The sequence below is a fragment of the Rhinatrema bivittatum genome, chromosome 15 (assembly GCF_901001135.1).
Source record: "Rhinatrema bivittatum chromosome 15, aRhiBiv1.1, whole genome shotgun sequence".
Taxonomy (NCBI): Eukaryota; Metazoa; Chordata; class Amphibia; order Gymnophiona; family Rhinatrematidae; genus Rhinatrema; species Rhinatrema bivittatum.
In genome coordinates this window covers 66,086,766-66,107,949 of record NC_042629.1, presented here as the reverse complement: position 1 = coordinate 66,107,949, position 21,184 = coordinate 66,086,766, and the positions used below count along the sequence as shown (strand labels likewise).

At 41.3% G+C, this 21,184-nt stretch overlaps 1 protein-coding gene across 1 annotated transcript in view; it reads right to left on the bottom strand.

The window, feature by feature from the left end:
* TNFRSF9 (TNF receptor superfamily member 9) overlaps positions 1-12,038 on the bottom strand; it is a 172,716-nt gene extending 160,678 nt beyond the window's left edge. The window contains exon 1 of the mRNA XM_029578304.1: positions 11,895-12,038. The gene's annotated coding sequence lies outside the window, so the exon portion shown is untranslated. The remainder of the gene's footprint in view (positions 1-11,894) is intronic.
* Positions 12,039-21,184: the final 9,146 nt, after the last annotated feature.

The window sequence follows — 21,184 nt, the reverse complement described above, 5'->3', positions numbered from 1 at the left end:
CTCCTTTGCTCTGCCTTTTAAATTAGTTATTGCAAAATGTTACCCAGTTTTCCTCCACTCCTTTTAATACGTTTCTAATGGAATTTTTTTTATTCCATCAGTGCGGCGTCTTGGAGGTTTACTTTTTTTTTTTAATTAAAGGCCCAAGAGTAAAGATGATGTAATACATGAGGGAAACTTTGATAAAATGAGAAAAATTGTTAGAAAAAAACTGAAAGGAGCAGCTACAAAAGTAAAAAATGTCCAAGAGGCGTGGTCATTGTTAAAAAATACCATTCTAGAAGCACAGTCCAGATGTATTCCACACATTAAGAAAGGTGGAAAGAAGGCAAAACGATTACAGGCATGGTTAAAAGGGGAGGTGAAAGAAGCTATTTTAGCCAAAAGATCTTCATTCAAAAATTGGAAGAAGGATCCAACAGAAGAAAATAGGATAAAGCATAAACATTGGCAAGTTAAATGTAAGACATTGATAAGACAGGCTAAGAGAGAATTTGAAAAGAAGTTGGCTGTAGAGGCAAAAACTCACAGTAAAAACTTTTTTAAATATATCCGAAGCAGAAAGCCTGTGAGGGAGTCAGTTGGACCGTTAGATGATCGAGGGGTTAAAGGGGCACTTAGAGAAGATAAGGCCATCGCGGAAAGATTAAATGATTTCTTTGCTTCGGTGTTTACTGAAGAGGATGTTGGGGAGGTACCCGTAATGGAGAAGGTTTTCATGGGTAATGATTCAGATGGACTGAATCAAATCACGGTGAACCTAGAAGATGTGGTAGGCCTGATTGACAAACTGAAGAGTAGTAAATCACCTGGACCGGATGGTATACACCCCAGAGTTCTGAAGGAACTAAAAAATGAAATTTCAGACCTATTAGTAAAAATTTGTAACTTATCATTAAAATCATCCATTGTACCTGAAGACTGGAGGATAGCAAATGTAACCCCAATATTTAAAAAGGGCTCCAGGGGCGATCCGGGAAACTACAGACCGGTTAGCCTGACTTCAGTGCCAGGAAAAATAGTGGAAAGTGTTCTAAACATCAAAATCACAGAACATATAGAAAGACATGGTTTAATGGAACAAAGTCAGCATGGCTTTACCCAGGGCAAGTCTTGCCTCACAAATCTGCTTCACTTTTTTGAAGGAGTTAATAAACATGTGGATAAAGGTGAACCGGTAGATATAGTATACTTGGATTTTCAGAAGGCGTTTGACAAAGTTCCTCATGAGAGGCTTCTAGGAAAAGTAAAAAGTCATGGGATAGGTGGCGATGTCCTTTGTGGATTGCAAACTGGCTAAAAGACAGGAAACAGAGAGTAGGATTAAATGGGCAATTTTCTCAGTGGAAGGGAGTGGACAGTGGAGTGCCTCAGGGATCTGTATTGGGACCCTTACTGTTCAATATATTTATAAATGATCTGGAAAGAAATACGACGAGTGAGATAATCAAATTTGCAGATGACACAAAATTGTGCAGAGTAGTTAAATCACAAGCAGATTGTGATAAATTGCAGGAAGACCTTGTGAGACTGGAAAATTGGGCATCCAAATGGCAGATTAAATTTAATGTGGATAAGTGCAAGGTGATGCATATAGGGAAAAATAACCCATGCTATAATTACACAATGTTGGGTTCCATATTAGGTGCTACAACCCAAGAAAGAGATCTAGGTGTCATAGTGGATAACACATTGAAATCGTCGGTTCAGTGTGCTGCGGCAGTCAAAAAAGCAAACAGAATGTTGGGAATTATTAGAAAAGGAATGATGAATAAAACGGAAAATGTCATAATGCCTCTGTATCGCTCCATGGTGAGACCGCACCTTGAATACTGTGTACAATTCTGGTCGCCGCATCTCAAAAAAGATATAATTGCGATGGAGAAGGTACAGAGAAGGGCTACCAAAATGATAAGGGGAATGGAACAACTCCCCTATGAGGAAAGACTAAAGAGGTTAGGACTTTTCAGCTTGGAGAAGAGACGACTGAGGGGGGATATGATAGAGGTGTTTAAAATCATGAGAGGTCTAGAACGGGTAGATGTGACTCGGTTATTTACTCTTTCGGATAGTAGAAGGACTAGGGGACACTCCATGAAGTTAGCATGGGGGACATTTAAAACTAATCGGAGAAAGTTCTTTTTTACTCAACGCACAATTAAACTCTGGAATTTGTTGCCAGAGAATGTGGTTCGTGCAGTTAGTATAGCTGTGTTTAAAAAGGGATTGGATAAGTTCTTGGAGGAGAAGTCCATTACCTGCTATTAAGTTCACTTAGAGAATAGCCACTGCCATTAGCAATGGTTACATGGAATAGACTTAGTTTTTGGGTACTTGCCAGGTTCTTATGGCCTGGATTGGCCACTGTTGGAAACGGGATGCTGGGCTTGATGGACCCTTGGTCTGACCCAGTATGGCATTTTCTTATGTTCTTATGAGCCCTGGCGACCACAATATTCAGTTTTATCAGAACTACGAACTACCTGTATTGAATAGAATAAATGCCACATTAGTGGGTGTGAATTTTCTTTTGTCATCGCTAGGTGGGTTGAGAACTGAATTCAGTCCCAAACTCCTGAGTTTCAACATAAGAGTAGAAGGGAGCAAGCACACATTATTAAAAAAGAAATGTTCAAGTTTCAAGAAAGCAGGGCTGGCCAGGTGGCTCAGTGGCAGTGCTGTGCAGGGCCCTGCTCAGCTTTCAAGTTGGGTCTTGTGATTGCCAGGGCAGCTTGAGCTGAGGGTGCTGCGGAGACTGTGTTCATAAGACCTGGGCAGGGAGGAGGGAGTCAAGGCCATTGTTTAAGGGTGACACCAGGTGGCTGGATTCAGGGCCCATGATTGTAAGGTTCTGCAAGGAGCCCTGGCTCATGGACCCAAGTGCAGGACCATAACTGCAATGACCAGAGTAGGCATTTTGGGGGGTGGCAGTATAAAATACAGAAAAATACCCAGGTAGTTGCAAAGGAGGGCGCATGGAGGAACAACAAAACAATCACACTACTTAACACCTACCGCTCACACTTAGCGGAATACAAAAAAACTCATCTACAAAGCAAAAAAAGACTTCTACTCGAACAAAATAAACAAATAGCAACATAATCCAAGAATGCTCTTCAATATCATTCAAAACCTAACAAAAGCCTCCAATGACCAAACAAAATCATTGCTTGTGATCTTGGGATCACAAGCAAAGATTTCGCAGATTTCTTTTATGAAAAAATAAAAAACCCATAAATAACCTCTACAACAACCTCAACAACTTACAAGACCCAAAAAGTCAAATCAAGCCTCCACCTAGCTGGCTCAACTTTGACACAGCATCTTCACTGGAAATCCAAAATATCATAAAAAAAAAATGAACCCAGCGAAACACCCTATTGACTGCATACCCATAACAACGATCAAAGCCATCGAACCATCAATAACAAAAACGATAACCGAAATCGTAAACCTATCCCTCTCAGAAGGAAACTACCCAGATTGCCTAAAATCAGCAATTATCAAACCCATACTGAAAAAGACAAACCTTGATCCGGAAAACCCACTAAACTACCGACCCATTTCAAACCTACCATTCATTGCCAAATTCATAGAAAAAGTTGTACACTCCCAACTCAGCGATCACCTTGAAGAAAACATCTTACTCCCCAAGCAATTCGGCTTCAGGAAACACATGAACATTGAGTCACTACTCCTATCTTGAACTACACCGTGCTTAAAGGCTTTGAAAACGGCATCAACTATCTCTTAGTTCTACTCGACCTATCTGCTGCCTTCGACACGGTAAACCACTCAATCATGATCGACCGTCTCGCCAAAATTGGTGCAAAATAAAACACACTACAATCGTTCTCATCCTATCACTCACAAAGAACATACCAGGTGTCAATCAACGACACACTCTCCAAGAAAATAAACCTAGAAACCGGAGTTCCCCAAGGCTCCACCCTGTCTGCGACACTTTTCAACATTTATCTGCTCCCAATATGCCACCTCCTCTCAAACCTGAAACTGACCCATTTCGTATATGCGAACGATATCCAAATATTAATCCCAATTCACAACACTCTGGAAGACACCTACAAAAAAAAAAAACAGCCACGTACCTAACCAAAATAAAGCAACTACTATCCCATGAAATTCATCCTAAACTTCGAAAAGACCGAAATAATAATACTGGATAGAAAGAACAGCGCTCCCCAACTGCCACCACTCAATCTAATGAACCAAAAAGCTGCAATCTCCCCTATCAATCATGCCCGCAACCTAGGAGTCATAACAGACAATGAACTATCCTTCAAGAACCACATCACTTCTAAAATCAAAGACGGATATCACAAGCTCCTAACCCTACGACGTCTAAAATTCCTTTCCCCCAACGACTTCAGAACAGTCCTTCAACTGCTCATCTTCTCCAACCTGGACTACTGCAACTCCCTGCTATTCAACTTACCTATCACCGTCATAAGACCACTCCAAATCCTCCAAAATACAGCCGCCAGAATACTCACTGGATCTAAAAAACATGACCACATTACTCCCACTCTTATATCACTACACTGGCTCTCAATAAAATTTAGGATAGAATACAAAATACTATCCATTCTACACAAAACAATATACGAAAATAAAACAAACTGGCTAAGCGCATCCATAAAACTGCACTCACCAAATAGAAACCTCTGCTCAGCTAATAAAGGTCTTTTAAAAATTCCGCCTGCTCGCGCCAAACAACTTACAACAACTCGAAAGAGAGCCATAACCCTTGGAAGTCCCAAACTCTGGAACGCACTCCCAATCGAACTCAGAACACAGCAAAATTCAAAAACCTTCAAAAAAGAATTAAAAACCTGGCTGTTTACCAAAGCGTACCAAAACTCCCAATGACCCTCGGTCATTACTTCCCCCTACTGACTATAAACCAAATAGTTTGACATCCAATCCACATTAATAAAGTCAATAATATACATATTATCTAAGTTAAGTGATTTAGGTTAACAACTACAGTAACCTTTTTGGAAACTATGTTAAACATCAAAACTTTGTTATCTGTTATCTAAATTATCTAAGTTATACTATCTAGGTTAACAACCATAATAACCTTTAGAAACTGTTAAACATCGAAACTTTGTAAACCGTTGTGATGGCGAAACCGAACGACGGTATATAAAATTCGATAAATAAAATAAATAAATGTTGGCAGATCCCAGCTGTAGCTCTGATTGTGTTGAAAGTACAAAAAGATCCTCAGGCCTCATGGTAGCAGTCAAGCAGACGCTGACATCACTGCCAGTTCAGCTAAGGCTAGCACAAAATGAATGTTCCAAGCATCAGCAGCAGCAAACCCGCCTTAGCCTAAGATTGCCTGCAGACAATTGGGGCTCAAATTCACCGTTCACTAAACTAAGGTATGCACTTTCATGTGTCTGGGCAATATGTTCCCTTGAATTCTTATATATTTCTTTAAGCCAAGATTTGTGCGGCAAGACAGAATGTGCACGACTGAATGGCCCCTGCACAAAACACTACTGCGTAATACAGGAAAGAAAAGGAAAAAAAAAAAAAGTTATCCCCTCTCATTCAAGCTGCATTATGTGGAAACCAGCAAATATCCCGAGCATAAGAACCATCCAAACACATTTCAGTGTTTTTGTAGAAGAAGAGATCAGCAGTGTTGCTCACTCACATGTATGTCAACAAGGCTGGAGGGAAGGCTACTGTTTCCAAAGGATGATTAGGCCCCGGGACAAGCTGCCAAGTCACTGAAAAATGGAAAGACCACCCTTTGATACAATAGAGAGGGGAACCTAAGACTGTCTGGTTACGCCTGCTGCGGCCCCAGGGTCATGAGCTCATTTCTCTTTTCCATACATTTAAAACACTCATTAAAAGGTAAGAGGAAAGAGCAACCTTGGAAACCAGTGTCTTGCATGTGCCCACACACAATAGATACAGTAAAGAACAGGAAGCCATGATGGGATGTTTTGCCACACTGCTTTGCTGCTATACTTCAACCCTGTATTGGAAGGAGCTCCTCGAAGGGAGAGGGGGCTCGTCAAGTCTCCAGCTCTATTCAACCCTTGACCAGACTACTGCGCCTTCTAAGAAGGGTGCTGATTGGCACCAACTGGGATTTTTTTTTTTTTAAGTTTTGTAACGTGAACCCCTGTGGATTGGGAAGTGGCTCAATTGTTTCATCCAATATTGTTATGCTTTAAAAGCGATCCAGTCCCTACACGGAGTAAAAGCCATGGCTATGAGAGAAGCCAGCAATGCAGTGCTGGCTTTCTGGTATTGTTGAGCGCTGGTGGAACAGAATTGACTTTTAAATTGGTTCTTGTTTATAGCCGTGGGAAAAGAAGGTATGCGGCTTCCTACCCTAGCACACATCAGCCCCAGAAATTCGATGCAAATGACACTAGCTACATACATGTACCACAGGCTCTGGTATGAATGGAGAAAATGTCATCTCCTGGCCTTCTGAACTGTGGGGTGTCCCAAGGGGCAATGTTCTCCTCCACATTGTTTAAATACTTACTTGTTCCGATCTGTATTAGATCTATTGGGTTTCAGTCACAATATTATGCAACCTGCTTACAGATTTATTGCCATTTTGATGACAACCTATCTAGCCTTGGCAATTAAGGACATGCTAAACTGGATGAAAGGTAATCTTGTGTCACTGACTGTTGAGACAGAGGTAATGATGGTTAGTAAGGCTGGGGGCTAAGTTGTCAGACTTCCAGTTAATTTTGCATGGGAATTTCCTGCTACTGAAATCTCAGGCTGTAAACCTAGGTGCGGTCTTATAGTCCCTATCAAATTTTAAAACCACGTTTCTCAGGTATGCAAGAAGTCCTGGTTCAAACTGCAGATTGTGCACTCTTTGAAACCTTTATCATCTAGTAAGCAGTTTCAAACTCCAGTGCAATATTTGGTTTTAACCCAAATGGATTACTCTAATTCCTCATTAGTGGGTCTCCTCTTCAAAAGTCTAAGGACTGCAGTAGATTCAGAATGCAACAGTTAAGCTGAATCCTGGATGTTGTGTGGTGAGTGCATCTCCCCAGTTCTTGTCCAGCTTCAGTGGTTACCAATTAGTTATAGATCTCAAGTTTAAGATTCTCTGCCTGGGGCTCAGTTTATCTTTGGAGTTGGGAAAAAATGTGTGCTCCTAACAAACATTTCAGGTCAGAAAAAGATTGCTTGCCCCATGTGTCTTTTTGCAGAGCACAGGCTGCCACCACTAGCTCACAGGCCTTTACTTGCACTATTTCAGTTTTATGGCATTCATTTCTGAAGGAACAGAGATTAGAAAAACCTGAAATTTAGGCAGCTTTTGAAAACGTCTCTCTTTCATTTGGTCTATGCCCGAAATTCACTAAGTAGAGATTGTGGAGATTCTAGGTCTCAATCCCAGATTTTTTGTGTAAGGATATTATTTTTAATTACTTTAATTATAAAGTAATTTGGTTTTATTTTTTTTATTATGTTTGCAGGGTTTATATTATGCAACTGTATTTTATGATTTTGGTTTAGTTATATTTTCCTGTACTGATGTTTATTTTTTAAATTGTCTGAAGCAGTGGACAGGCAATCAAGTCACTACATTAAGCAATATCATCATCTACTCAATTCTGAAGAACAGTAGAGTTGTACATTTATTATCTTTGTTTCTATCTTCTTATATTCCGTTGTCTGCTCCATTTTGTTTAATGAAATGTGAAATAACTATCTGACATAAGATCCTAATGTCTGACTAAGGGTCAGACGTACTAAAGGAATGTTCCCACTGTACATGAGGTAAAAAGTTCAGTATGCCCAGCCCTAAAAGAGAAATAAAGCAATATATTTCTCTATGCTTCTGATGATCTACTGACAAAATACATGTATGTATTCCAACGTGTCACTGGATTTCTACAAATGTTTCTGGGGAAGAATATAGAGGATTATGTAAGGACAGGATGAGTGCTATACTATACTGCCTATATGATGATATCTTGGCCAGAAGCTTCCATTCTGGGCAGGTATTTCCTCTCTGCCCCTTCCTTTCAGTATCTCAGACTGGTGCCTCAAAGTCATTTTAGTGCACTACTACACAAGGTCCATCACTGGACTCTTTACATCCAACATGACCGGAGGGACTGACCTTTATGGATCACACATCAAATCCTCTCTGTGGCTTTGCCGAGCTTGGCAGATATTTGTTCTGTTATTGAAGAGTTGGATTTCTTACCGGTTGAGTGCTAAATTGTTTTGACAAATTAAATACCTTAGTTGCCTGTGTTCTCTTGCAATTCCCCACCTGCACTGCCCTATCTGCTGCTCTCTGAGCTATGTTTCAAAAATCACTGGAGTAGTGATAATTAACAAATAGGCAGACATCGCTTTGTTACCATATGCCTCTTGTACGCATCTGTATTTCTTTTTTTAGGAAATGGACACAGAAAGGGAAGGAATTAGTAAGGATCTGAAACAGGAGTGGTACTAGCATCACTTGCCAAATCTTCAAACCTGAAGTTTCAAACGTGTGCTAATTCAGCTCCTTTGTGTGTTAGTTCTTTTGCTTCAAATACATAAAAAAGTTACTTATACCACCACCTATCATGCAGTTTTGCTGGTGCTGTTTTAATGCAAAAACAGACTTATGTTTGTTCTATTTTATTCAGGAATCGTTAATGCTAAATAGAGGAAGTCAAAGTAGTGTCAACATCTGGATTTAAAGCCCAAGATATAGGGAAGTCCTTAATTCCCAGTTCTGTGGATAATAAGAATATAAGTTATTTTAACTCACTAACTTCCTCTTCTTATCAAAAGGATATGGTAATATGCAACATGCTATAGATATATTAAGATAAACAGCATTTGGATGATACATTGCCAGGTCTCTCAAACGTAAGGGGGCTACCAAAACAATATCAAAGTCTGTGTTCGATCAGCAAGACAGTTAAAATATAAATTTAGAATCCAGAAATAGTTATTGGACAACATTTTCTGAACTCATCTAAAAAAAAAACCAAACACACCCCACGATCATGCAGATGTTACTGATGTATATCTATAAATCAGAATTAAAGAATGAACTGCACAGTGGATTTGAAAAAAAGATTTTAAATAGAGGGTGTGTGTGAACTTATCAAGTACAAAACTTATTAGAAAAAAAAAGATCAAAAATGTAAGAAATAAAACAAGGAGACCTAGGAGTAATTATCAATGAGGAAGCAATATAACTAAAAAACCAAGGAAGTCATTTGAGGATTCTAAGCCAGTAATGCTGCTTTAGAAGCAAAGGAAGGCTATGTACATTCTGCAAACATTGATTTAAGAGTGAGTAATAAATAATCAGGTGATTCAAAGGATCAATGCAACATTTCATGAAATATTTATTTATAAAGCCAAATGAACTAAGCATGATAAACTGACAACATACTAGATCGTTGTGTTTTTGCAAAAGCTTTTTTGAAAAAATTCTTCAGCATGCAAAGGGAATAATATGAAGACACCCGGGTCTCACCTCTCACACACACAAATGATTATTCGAAAACACCAGTTTGGGAGGTCAAAGGCCGCAACTTTAATCAAGCACCCAGACCAAATACCACAATCATATGTATTTTGCAGAAAAACACTCCAACAAACCGGCCCTGGTAGGTCAGTCGCCACAGCCCAGCAAATTGGCGCTACCCCCAGGTCACCTGACATGCAGGCCTCCCCCCCCCAGAGCCAGCGAGGAGCCAATCACCCGCAGGGCTGAACCCAGACCCTAGGACATAACACCACCCCCAAAGCAGCTCCAGATCAAACACAGATTACATTTTGCTCGGGTAGCCCGCCTGCTGTGACATCAACATCGAGACCGCAAAATAAAAAACAAAAAAACCACCATATCATCAAAAGTAATGAAATAAAGAACCAGCAACAACAAAAGCACCATGGAATGAAAGGGCGGGATAAGATCCGCAGGAACGCAGGGGGGAGTCCGTGGATAGAGGAAGGAAGGAGGGGGTGGAGCCAGGTTCAAGCTCAGGTCCTCGTGTGCCTGGGCCAATCAGGAGCAACGGTTTATTCTGTTGCCTACGAGACGCGCAAGGGGAGAGGTTGGTTGTTTTTTTTTTTTTTAATTAAAAAATGGAGGAACAGGAAAGGGGGGTGGGGGGGGGCTTACCGGCTCGCCCGGGGCCCATATCACATTTAGCAGGCCCGGGACACGCCTGAGCTGCCTTCCAAAACATGAAACCTGCCTGATTTTTTTGGATTTACGAGACCTTTTAGAAAACAGCCGGTGAACCAGGGATGTGGTACAGGAAGGAGGCAGCACCGGAGTGTGATGCTGCTGCTGCACGGCTGGAGTCATCCTGCAATCACAGTGATCAGAAGGGCAGGGCAGGTTCACCACATTCTTTCCTCCATACACACAGAATGGGAAGAAATCCTTGATGTAAAGCAAGCTCTATGTTTGTTAAGTATTCTGTTCACTACAAGATGCCCCCCCCCCCCCTCCTCTGCATCTATGATGAACCAGAACCAGGGGCGGCTCAAGGCAATCTGCTGCCTGAGGCGAAGTATGAAATGGCGCAGTGCAGGTGAAATCACCGAGGGCCAGGGCAGGGAGAAGTGACTTGCCCAAGGTCACAAGGAATGGCCATAGGATTTGAACCCTGGCTTCCCTTGTTTGCAGCTTACTGCTCTGACCACTCAGTTTTTGGGCATCCACACTAGGAGAAATGTTTAATGGGGCTGGGCGGCCTTTGGCTGGCCCCACCTCCTGGGTCTAGAAATAGGACTCCTCCATTCCCCTTTGCCTGTTTCCCAGCCTTCTCCAGGATCTGCCTCCTGGGGGGTGTGAGACGTTGGTGAATGGTGGAAGTATGTGTGTGTGACACACTCTCTCCTCTTAGGGCTGATACAAGGGGATTAAATGCCCTAGAGCAGTGATGGCAAACTCCAGTCCTCGAGTGCCACAAACAGGCCACCTTGTCAGGATATCCACAGTGAATATGCACGAGATAGATTTGCATGCAAATCTATCTCATGCATATTCATCATGGATATCCTGAAAACCTGGCCTGTTTGTGGCACTCGAGGACTGGAGTTCTCCATCACTGCCCTAGACAAACCTTAGTCTTTCATTCCCCCTTCCCTCCCATCCCCACATAATTAAAATTTATATATTCTTTTCCATTTTAAAATGTATTAACTTTCCCAACCTAAAGAGACAGATTGCATGCGGAAAGTAGACATTCAAAGTACAATCTTAAGAATTAAAAATATCACTTACAACATATATAATGTGTACACTGCAAAAAAATACACTTTCAATAATAGTTTAATAGACTTAATAAACTACGTTTCTCATAGTAATCAAGGCGGTTTACTGGATCCCATATGGTATTAGGCCTATGGTAAAGAGCCCTGGGTGTGGACTTGGCCCACAGAAAGCCAGGAATAAACTGAACTACAATTCCAATACAGTAAGCCTTCCATAGCATAATTGCCAGCACTCAACCTATGAAAAAGCCGTACTGCAAATATTATTACATCAGGCCCTAAACACCAATACACCTCCTATTAGGAAAACAGATTTAAATCAGGTTGTTGTAAATCCCTACACAGAAACTACATGCTAGCAGAATACCTAAAGCCTCAGTCACAGAGATAAACTCTCACCAAATACAGAATAAAGAGATCATAGAATGGAAATGGGCAGACAAAAACTGAACTGGAAATCACAAGAAGCTAAAACTTTAAACAATGCAAATACAATCAAGAAATATAAAACATTAAACATACCAATAAAAAGAAATGTCAAATCTGCTGATAAATTCAGCCAATTAAATACATGTATAAAAATGTTTTATAAAAAAAAAAATTAAATCTCTTACTCTCCATACCTGGGAATTTTAGATTACCAGTCCTCCTGAGATTGTGGTAGATTGGAAGAAGATTGCGGTCAATCTTTCATTCTTCAGTCTCCGATGGCCAGCATGGGTCTACTGCAGCCCCGCAGGTTTCTCTTCCACCACAGCACCAGCAGCCCCCTCTTCTCTTTGGAAGGAAGTAAAAAAAAAAAAAAAATCATAATAAAGTCAGGGTGAGGCAGCTGTGGCAGGAAGGTTTCAGGGGGTAATTTTACCACCTGAAGTGGCTGCCTCACCCTGCCTCATGGAACTGCCCCTGATCAGAACACACGCCTACATGTATGTGTGAATCAAAAAACCCCAACCAACCAAATACCCTTATCTGGATCCCTTTGGACTCCCTGACATATCCTGAAAATTTGATGTGGTGGATAGGACAGTAAAACACAAAGATTGTTAGCTGGGGCATGTTTTAATTGTTAATCATAAATCTTCTGTCAAATAGTAGGCTAAAGAGACTGAAGAAGTAATGCAGCACTTTTAACTCAACAGATTACGAGTAACTGCAAACAGATTTGTAACCTGAGTTAGACGTCTATAATACTCACTTGATCATGATCAGTTTAATTATGAAGTAATTTGGTTTTATATTTTGTGTTTGCAGGATTTATATCGGGATAACTTAGGAAAAGATAAAAGGTTATGATTCATCAAGGGTTTTTCCTGGAACCACACAATGGGAGGAAATACTTGATGGCTCTCACCCTAAGTAACTAAGAGGAACAGGAGGAATGGTGCCAAAACTTCAGGGGAGCAATTTAAGAACGTTTTTGAGTTTAGATTTAATCAGAACCCACCTCCCTACGAAAACATTTATTCCCAGATGTTTTTAGGGGTAGGAGGAGGATGTTGCGATAGTAAAAAAAAAGGTCAACGTTTGACCACTCACTCAGAATGTGCAGCTGTAGCCATTGAAACTGTTTTACAACCGTATTTAAGGAACTGTCAGATGATGGTGATTTAATTGGAAGTGACCTCTCTTCCTGCCCAAAGTTTAAGCAACCCAACAGGATGTGACTCAAGAAATTATAGATGGGTCAAAGCTCTCTTGTCCACCCCATTAAAAAAAAGAAAACCCACAATCTTTTTGCGAAAGGGCAGAAATAACAAAAGGATTGAAAGTAGAGTTTGATTTAGGGGCTAAATGGAGAAACTCTGAAAAACAAAACTCTTGACAACGTTTATGAAATAACAGTACGGCTTGAAAGCTACAAAACTCCCTCCCTATTTGCAATGAATATGAAAGGAGGGCTTGGGAGTTTTTATTTCATGGACTGGGGATAACCGTGATTGAATCATTTCCAGGTGACGGTTGTTTGCTTTCTGAACTTGGACAATCAGAAATGTGTCATTTATAAATGATTAGGCGTTTCTTTTAAATGCTGGAAAAACACTTTGGCATTTGTGTTTCTGACAGAGTAAATGATGGCAGTTAGAAAACCATTTGCCCCAGCAGGCGTTAATTTCAGACAGCACTGGGCAAGTGTACAGAAAAGCAGAGAGCGATATTAAGTGAGGCCCCAAAAATTAAACAAACCAAAACTTTAAAAAAAAAAAAAAAAATCTGCCCGCGGCTCGGAAAACGGACACTCAATTTTGCCGGCGTCCGTTTTCCGAACCCGTGGCCGTCAGCGGGTGCAACAACCGATATCGGTAAAATTAAGTGTCTGTTGTCAGACCCGCTGACAGCCGCCGCCTCTTTATTAGTTCCAGCACTAATTTAAATAAAGAATCGCGCGCCCAGGAGAGGTTTCTGGTCACGCGCCGGCTCTCCCGCGGGTTTTGTTTTTGTTTTTTTAAATCGGCCTGATAATAAATGATGGCAGTTAGAAAACCATTTGCCCCCAACACTGCTCAGGGTATCTCCCAGCTGCCAAAGCTTGTCCTCCTGCAGGGTATCACTTCTTATCCATGTCGGTTTTTCTTGTCTCATTTTATTTATTTTTATTTGTTCTCTTCCAATCAGAGTAGAAGAGCACACAAATTTCCATGTTTAATCCCTTTGGCATCAAATGTCTTATCACTAAGCTTTGAAACCTAAATAGCTACCAAAACTAGTGAGGCTGCAGCTCAAACCTCTAGTCTCCTAAGTCCCCATGGCTTGGCCATCACAAGCCTGCTAGCATTGGCCGGGTTGGTTTATGGGGGCAATACAGCCTGCCGATTCCAGTCAGGCTACCCCGGATGACTCTAGTTGCTAGATTATGCTTTTTTTTAAATTTGCCACCTTATCTTCTCTTTATCACCTTGCTGTTTATTATGGGATTTCTCTATTGGCACAGAATAGGAAACATTTAATCAATTAAGCAGGGGTGGTGATTTTTAAACAGCCGCGTGGGGGCAAATGTACGTGCATATGCCAGCTCTCAAAGAAAGGACATGGCCATTTTATAACACATGCGCATATACTCGCACGTTGGATAAAACAGGCTGCACGCGGATACATGTGCACACAATTTTATATGGATGTGTATATGTGCGTGCAAATGCTGTCTTTACCGAGTAAGTGGGGGGATTTTAGTAGACATGCGCCAACGCAATTAACAGTTTCCCCAGTTCATTCCCACTTTGTCCAGCAGGTAAAGGACAGGATTTCCTAACCTCCCTAGTTCCCTTTTACCCTGTTAGCCCCCTACCCTTAAAATCCCGCTGACTAGCCAAGTTTATTTTGTTTTAGGACTTACACACCATCCATAGCAGAAGTAACGTTACACAGTAGGGGACCCTGGTATGCAATTGTGCACACAGGAGTCTATGCACTGGTTTCATTCATAAATCCTGGAACACCCATGCCCCACCCTTTTTTTGTAAAAAAATAAATCGTGCATGTACCAGGAGATACGCGCTTACGTGGGCACCTTTTAAAATTCACGTGGCGCGCGTTAGCCCTACTTTTCCTGATGTATGTCCCGGCTTTGGCAAGTGCCAGGCTTTTAAAGTTCACCTCTTAAGTTGCAATCTAAATTGGTTAGAATCTCTTTTTATTGGCCTAACAGTTATTATAGTTCATACACTTTTAGGACCACCTAAGCCCTTTCTTCAAATGTGATTATAAGGAAGGATTTATCTGGAGAGAATGTGATATGGGAAATTCCATACTAGAGGTTTTCAGGAGATGTAGAATGGAGATTTACTGAGCATCAATTAGAAGTAGCTTAGTCACTGGAGGAGTTAGCGTTGAGGATGTTAAATGCTAGCATTATGAAACATGAATCCAATGGTTAGGGTTCAGCTGATTTTTTTTTTTTTTTTAAGAGATTTTTCATTTTCCATGTCCTCCTTTTCTGTATTTTTAAAAAGGACATGGGAACCAAATATATTTGGCCATAAAAAATTATATGAACAGAGATATGAAGAGGATTTTTACACCAAACATTATCCAGTCTGTTACAGTAATCTTTTATGGGGGATTCGGCTAACAGACTGGATAATGTTTGGTGTAAAAATCCTCTTCATATCTCTGTTCATATAATTGTATTCATTGCAGATATCTTGAAAAAAAAAAAAAAAGGATAAAATAGGGTTTCCCAAATCTGTTTTGGGGCCTGCTGGAGTCATTTTTTGTTATTTTTGCTGAGGCTGTATGGATTCAGAATTTTCACCCAGGCACAAACTAGTTTGAAGGCCACAGACCAACCTCTGAGCGAACTCCTGTTTAATATCTTGCACTGTGAAATGTTTACAAACAGGCAAGAGTGTTTATTTAGTTATTCTCATCTTAGACTTGGTGAAAAACTAGCAGTTAGCCTATACCAAAACCTGAGAGAGAGAATGAAGGCCACACAGCTGTGTCTGAAATCTGATAAGAACTAAGAGGGAGGAACACTACTGCTTTCACAAGCATTTGTAGTGTATAAGGAGAGACAGCAAGCAAGAGAGAGAGATGAGAGAGCCCTCAACATGATGGTACAGGCTGATCCTTTGGAAATGTAAAATTTTTATACATATGTAGCAATTGTTATTATCTATCATTAGTTCTTCTATATGATCTGATTTTAGGGTTCTATCCTCCTATTGCTCAAAATAAACTTTATTTCTTACTTGGCACTGTGATGTACTGAATGAAAGTTTGTGTGTGGCTCTGTGTGTTGGGGATAAGCTCTTGGGTTCAAGCCCCCAGGAAAAAATCCCAGTAATTGTGTGAGTTTATATGAGATTAGCCCCCAGGTCAGAGCCCCTGGGCAGTCTGAACCCGTAACAGGGACTCCACAGCCAACTGAGTTTTCAAGATATCTGCAATGAATACACACGAGGTAAATTTGTATATACTGGGTTTCCAATATATGCAAATTTAGCTCATGCATATTCACTGTAGCTATCCTGAAAACCTGACTGGCTGTGGGGGTCTTCAGGACAGGTTTGACAAGCCCTGTGATAAAAGTATTTACAAAAAAACAAAACAAAACAAAAAATAAAACCTACACAAACAATACCTAAAAGCAGAATCAAACTAGATTATCTCAAATGAGGCATGTCCCAAAAAATATACAGCAGGTATATTAAAAGGATCTTCATACAAATGAAGTTGCAGGTGCATGTATAAAAGTCACCTTTAAATGCCTCAAACATTGACCCAGAGTACCTAGTAATAAATCGACTCCTTTACAAGCCACAGCATCCTCCTGTACCCCACCTCCCTCCGCAATATACTAGCTCTAGTGAGAGCCTGTTTCAAGGGAAACCACCTATGCAGAATGTTTCTAAGGATCAACGGCACTTCGAGAAGGAGTGACTTCCCTAAATTGCCTTTGGTTTGCTCTATGGTAGACAATATTGGGTCAATAAATTTACAAGATATTTAAGGATGATTTATACTGTGCATGCGTCCATAGCTCCATTTGTATGAAGGCCCTTTATTCTCCCTGCCGAGTACTTTGATAGGCACCCTACCTCTTAAGAGCCAGGAACCCTAAGTAGATAGATGTCAGCTGTAATCAATAGAAGATTGCAGCACTCCCCATTCTATGTAAAATTTGCCTAGTGTAGAGCAGTTTTAGTCCATAGGAAGGTGGAACCAGTATAGACATTACCGAACCATTGCATTTTAACCCATTATGTCCCAAATTTTTTTAAAGAGGCTATCCTCTAAATAGTACACTGGGAGATAATGGGTTAAGGCCTATCATTGTATGACAACTTAGATGACAATACTATGGAAGAACTTATCATGCTATGTGTGTGATCTACAGGGTTGTGGTTATGCTCCAGCTAGAGCTCCCTCGTTTTTCCCAGAGCAGAAAACCTTGTAAACATAGAATTATGGACATTAACAAGAGAATGCCTCAAAGATCACCTTGTCTACCCATTTTCCCTTCCTGGTCAAATACTTTATATCTTAATCTCTGGCTTTACCTGTGCTTTCCCTATGCTTTCTTGAATTTCTCTACTGTTTTTACCTCTGTCACCTACACTGGCAGAAATTTTCACATATCCACCACCATCTGCATAGAAATATTTCCTTACTTTTATCACAAGTTTAACTCCTATCTGCCCCTTACCTTGAAACCTTGTTCCTGTCAAAGGCAATGATTTGGTGAAAACTGTGCCTGTCTGCTACTTTACCTCTTCAAAAGAGAAAACAAAAAAACCCCCCAAAACAACTTACATTACTACATATTAATTACATCTTCTCTATTACAAAAATAAATTTTTCTGAAAAGTTTGAGGGAAACTCCATCTTTACTCACACCAAACATGTTATCTGCATGACTAAAGAATGCTAGGGCTTGGTGCATGTGAACACCCAACACATACAATTCATAATGAAAGTCATCTGGAGGTCAGAATGGTTTCATGGTTGACTCCACCCATGCTATTGTTGCCTTCAGTGCCCAGCCTATACATCTCCTTATGTTTGAAGTGAGTCCCAGGAATTTTTGAGCTTTTAGCTTGTTTTTAAAAAAAGGGAAGACACTATCTCATTTTACAAGTAATACTAAGGAAAATCATGTAGAAATTTGACATGTGACAGATTACTTTCTTTTGTTTTGCATTTGCTGGTCACATGAATAAAGGAACAGAAATAATGGTGCCTTCTATTAACGTGAGTGTTTCAGAACCGGAGCAGGAGTCAAGACATCCAAGTAATCTGTGGCAGTGTCTGCAAGCATCTAGTTTCTCGGTTCTAGGACTACTTCTAGAAATTAGGGGATAATATTCAAACTGTCCACTGCACTATAAAGTCTGTGGTTACTTTTTACCCATGGTACTTTGTAGCAAGTTTCTAAGAGAAGGTACACATGGATTTTTGCACTGGGTTTTTCTTTTATGGCAGGTAGATTTTAGAAGAAAAGTAAAGCACACAGACTTGATAATACAACCTATGTGCATTATCTTCTGATGCCATCCAGAACACCCTCCTGGAAATGTGCATCCTCTCAGCTGTATTGAGTGAAACTTACAGATTGGCTATTTACCTATCTACATGCGTAAATCACTAAGGCGGAGACAGGAACGCCTCTGCGGACGCTGGAAAGATGGGCGTCCATCTCTCTGGGCGCCCGTAAAGGCGGAGACAGGAATTCATATGCTCAAGGCAGCAAAAGTGCATGAATGAACGCCATGACGTCACGCATGGCGTGCGTTCATGCTCCTTTGCTGCCTTGAGCGCCCAAATTGCACGTACGGGGACGGGCATGCATTCATCCACCTTTGCCGGCGTGGGCTGCTGGAAGCCGCTTTCGCTGCTGGCTGCCCCCGGAAGGCAGAGAGGACTGTAAGAAAATTCACATGCAGTAAGTTAACTTTTGTTACACTTTATTCACTTTTGCTTTAATAGCATGTCGCGTCGATTTTCGCCCTGCGCCTTGCTTCGGGAGGGGGGGGGGGGGGGAAGAGAGGACTGGCAATCACTGATGCCCGAGCATAGGAGAACCATCCACTTCCTGGTACCTGTCATTTGAAATGACAGGTACCAGCGCACCCAGGATACCGTATAGGTGCTGTATAGCGCTCTATACAGTAAAATGGATTGTTCAGGCCTAGCGCTTCATGGACTCGGCTTGCATTTGCTTCTAATTTAAATACTGTATCGAGCAATATGTGATCCGAACTGTGCGTGCGGCAAACGAGGGTGCGCCCGGCCCTGCCGCACTCTAACGCGTCCTTCCTGTATCGGCCTGTAAGTAAATAGCTTAGAAACTTGCCCTCAGTAAAGATCACTGCTCTTCCATGGTTTCCCTTTGCCTTGAAAGGAAAAAGCAAGATGTACCTAAAAATAATAAAGGGCCATTCTGATGGCAGTGCTGTGAGTCACCATGGAGAAGACCTCGGTTTGATTCCTGTGCAACTACAGCAAGTGTTATTTTTCCCTATATGCATCACTTTGCACTTGTCCATGTTAAATTTCATCTGCCATTTGGAAGCCCAATTTTCCAGTCTCGCAAGGTCCTCCTGCAATTAATCACAATCTGCTTGAGATTTAACTGCTCTGCATAATTTTGCCATCCACAAATTTGATTACCTCACTCGTCGTACCCCTTTCCAGATCATTTATAAATATATTAAAAAGCACCAGTCCAAGTACAACTCCCTGAGGCACTCCACTGTTTACCTTTTTCCACTGTGAAAACTGACCATTTAATCCTACTCTGTTTCCTGTCTTTTAACCAGTTTGCAGTCCACAAAAAGACATCGCCTCCTATCCCATGACTTTATTTTTCTTAGAAGCCTCTCATGTAGGACTTTGTCGAATGCCTTCTGAAAATCCAAATACACCATATCTATCCATTCACCTTTGTCCACATGTTTATTCACCCCTTTAAAAAAAAAAAAAAATATGGAGATTTGTGAGGCAAGACTTCCCTTGTGTAAATCCATACTAGCTATGTCCCATTAAACCATGTCTGAATATCTAAATGTTTTGTGATTTTATTCTTTAACAGTTTCTACAATTTTTCTCGGCACTGAAGTCAGACTCACCGGTCTATAGTTTCCTGGATCACCCCTGGATATAGCTCAATTGACGTGAAAAGCTGACACTACTTTCGGTAGAAATTTAGGATGATAAAATTTAGGATGTCATGATAAAATTGCAAGTAGAACGAGAAGTGAACCAAGGCCTGTAGCTTGCTTTCTCATTGGGCCTAGGTTATTGCCACGAGAAGAACCACCTTCCAAGTGAGGAACTTCAAATGGATGGTCTGTAGCGGTTCGAAAGGATCCTTCATTAGAGCAGACAAAACTACATTCAAATCCCAGAGCAGTGGAGGCTTCCTGATGGGAGGACCAAGAATAAAGAGGCCTCTCATGAAACGAGATATCAAGGGATGGGAAGCCACTGAGGAATTATCCTTTCATGATAAGCAGCTATAGCACTTAAATGAACTCTTATGGATGATGTCGCCAAGCCAGATTCTGAGAGATGAAGTAATAGAGAATCTCTCTGGGTGATAGGTTAAAGGGACTAATTTGATGACCCTGCTGCCACCAGAGAGGGAGGGGTATGGTCTGGAATTCCAAACCCCCCTGCCCTCCCTCGGACCTGGACGATGAGGAGACGAGATCTCAGACTGTAAAGAAAAGGAAAGGTTCCTAATAATGGAGATTTGGTCCATGGTCAGTAGATCCACAGGGGGCCTCAGTTTCTGCCCAACTACAGGAGACTGAGAATGCCTTCTTCGAGGGTGAACAGCCACAGATAAGATCTCTGAGGAAGGTTAAGTACTGTCCCAGGACCCCTTCTCCAGTGCAGGATGTTCATCTCTCAGAGTTCCTCCTGAAGATCGTGAGGATAAATCTGAATAAACAGTACTGTTATCCTGGGAGGAGGTAGACTTGGAGCTGATGGAGGCAGGCTTGGAAGAAGCAGCTCAAAGGGGCTGGGACAATATGTCCAGGATCAGGTCCACACTCTGGAGCTTACCTCCTCACCTCATTCTAGACAGTTTTTTCTTCTTTCGATGTGGGCTCTGGCCCCTGTGAGTTGATCCTCTCGTTAGACACTGTGGACCCACATCCATCACCCTCCTTGGGCAACACATGTGTCGACAAATCTGTGTGGTGCATTGAGGAGGCATCGTGCATACAGACGCTGCATTTGTGCCGTGCATAGCGGGGCACGGTGCAATCTGTGCCGATGCAGCTGCTCATTTGAAGCTTTCCTGGATGCTTGCGTGAATGCATCCAGGAAGTGTTTGGAACTGGATGCAGATGTCTTGTCTGTGCATCAATATGAGGCTTTTGACGGCACCGAAGCACCTGCATCAGAATGCTGCGCAGGATGACCCACGAGCCCCAATTTGTGCTTCTTCAGTGCGGAAGTG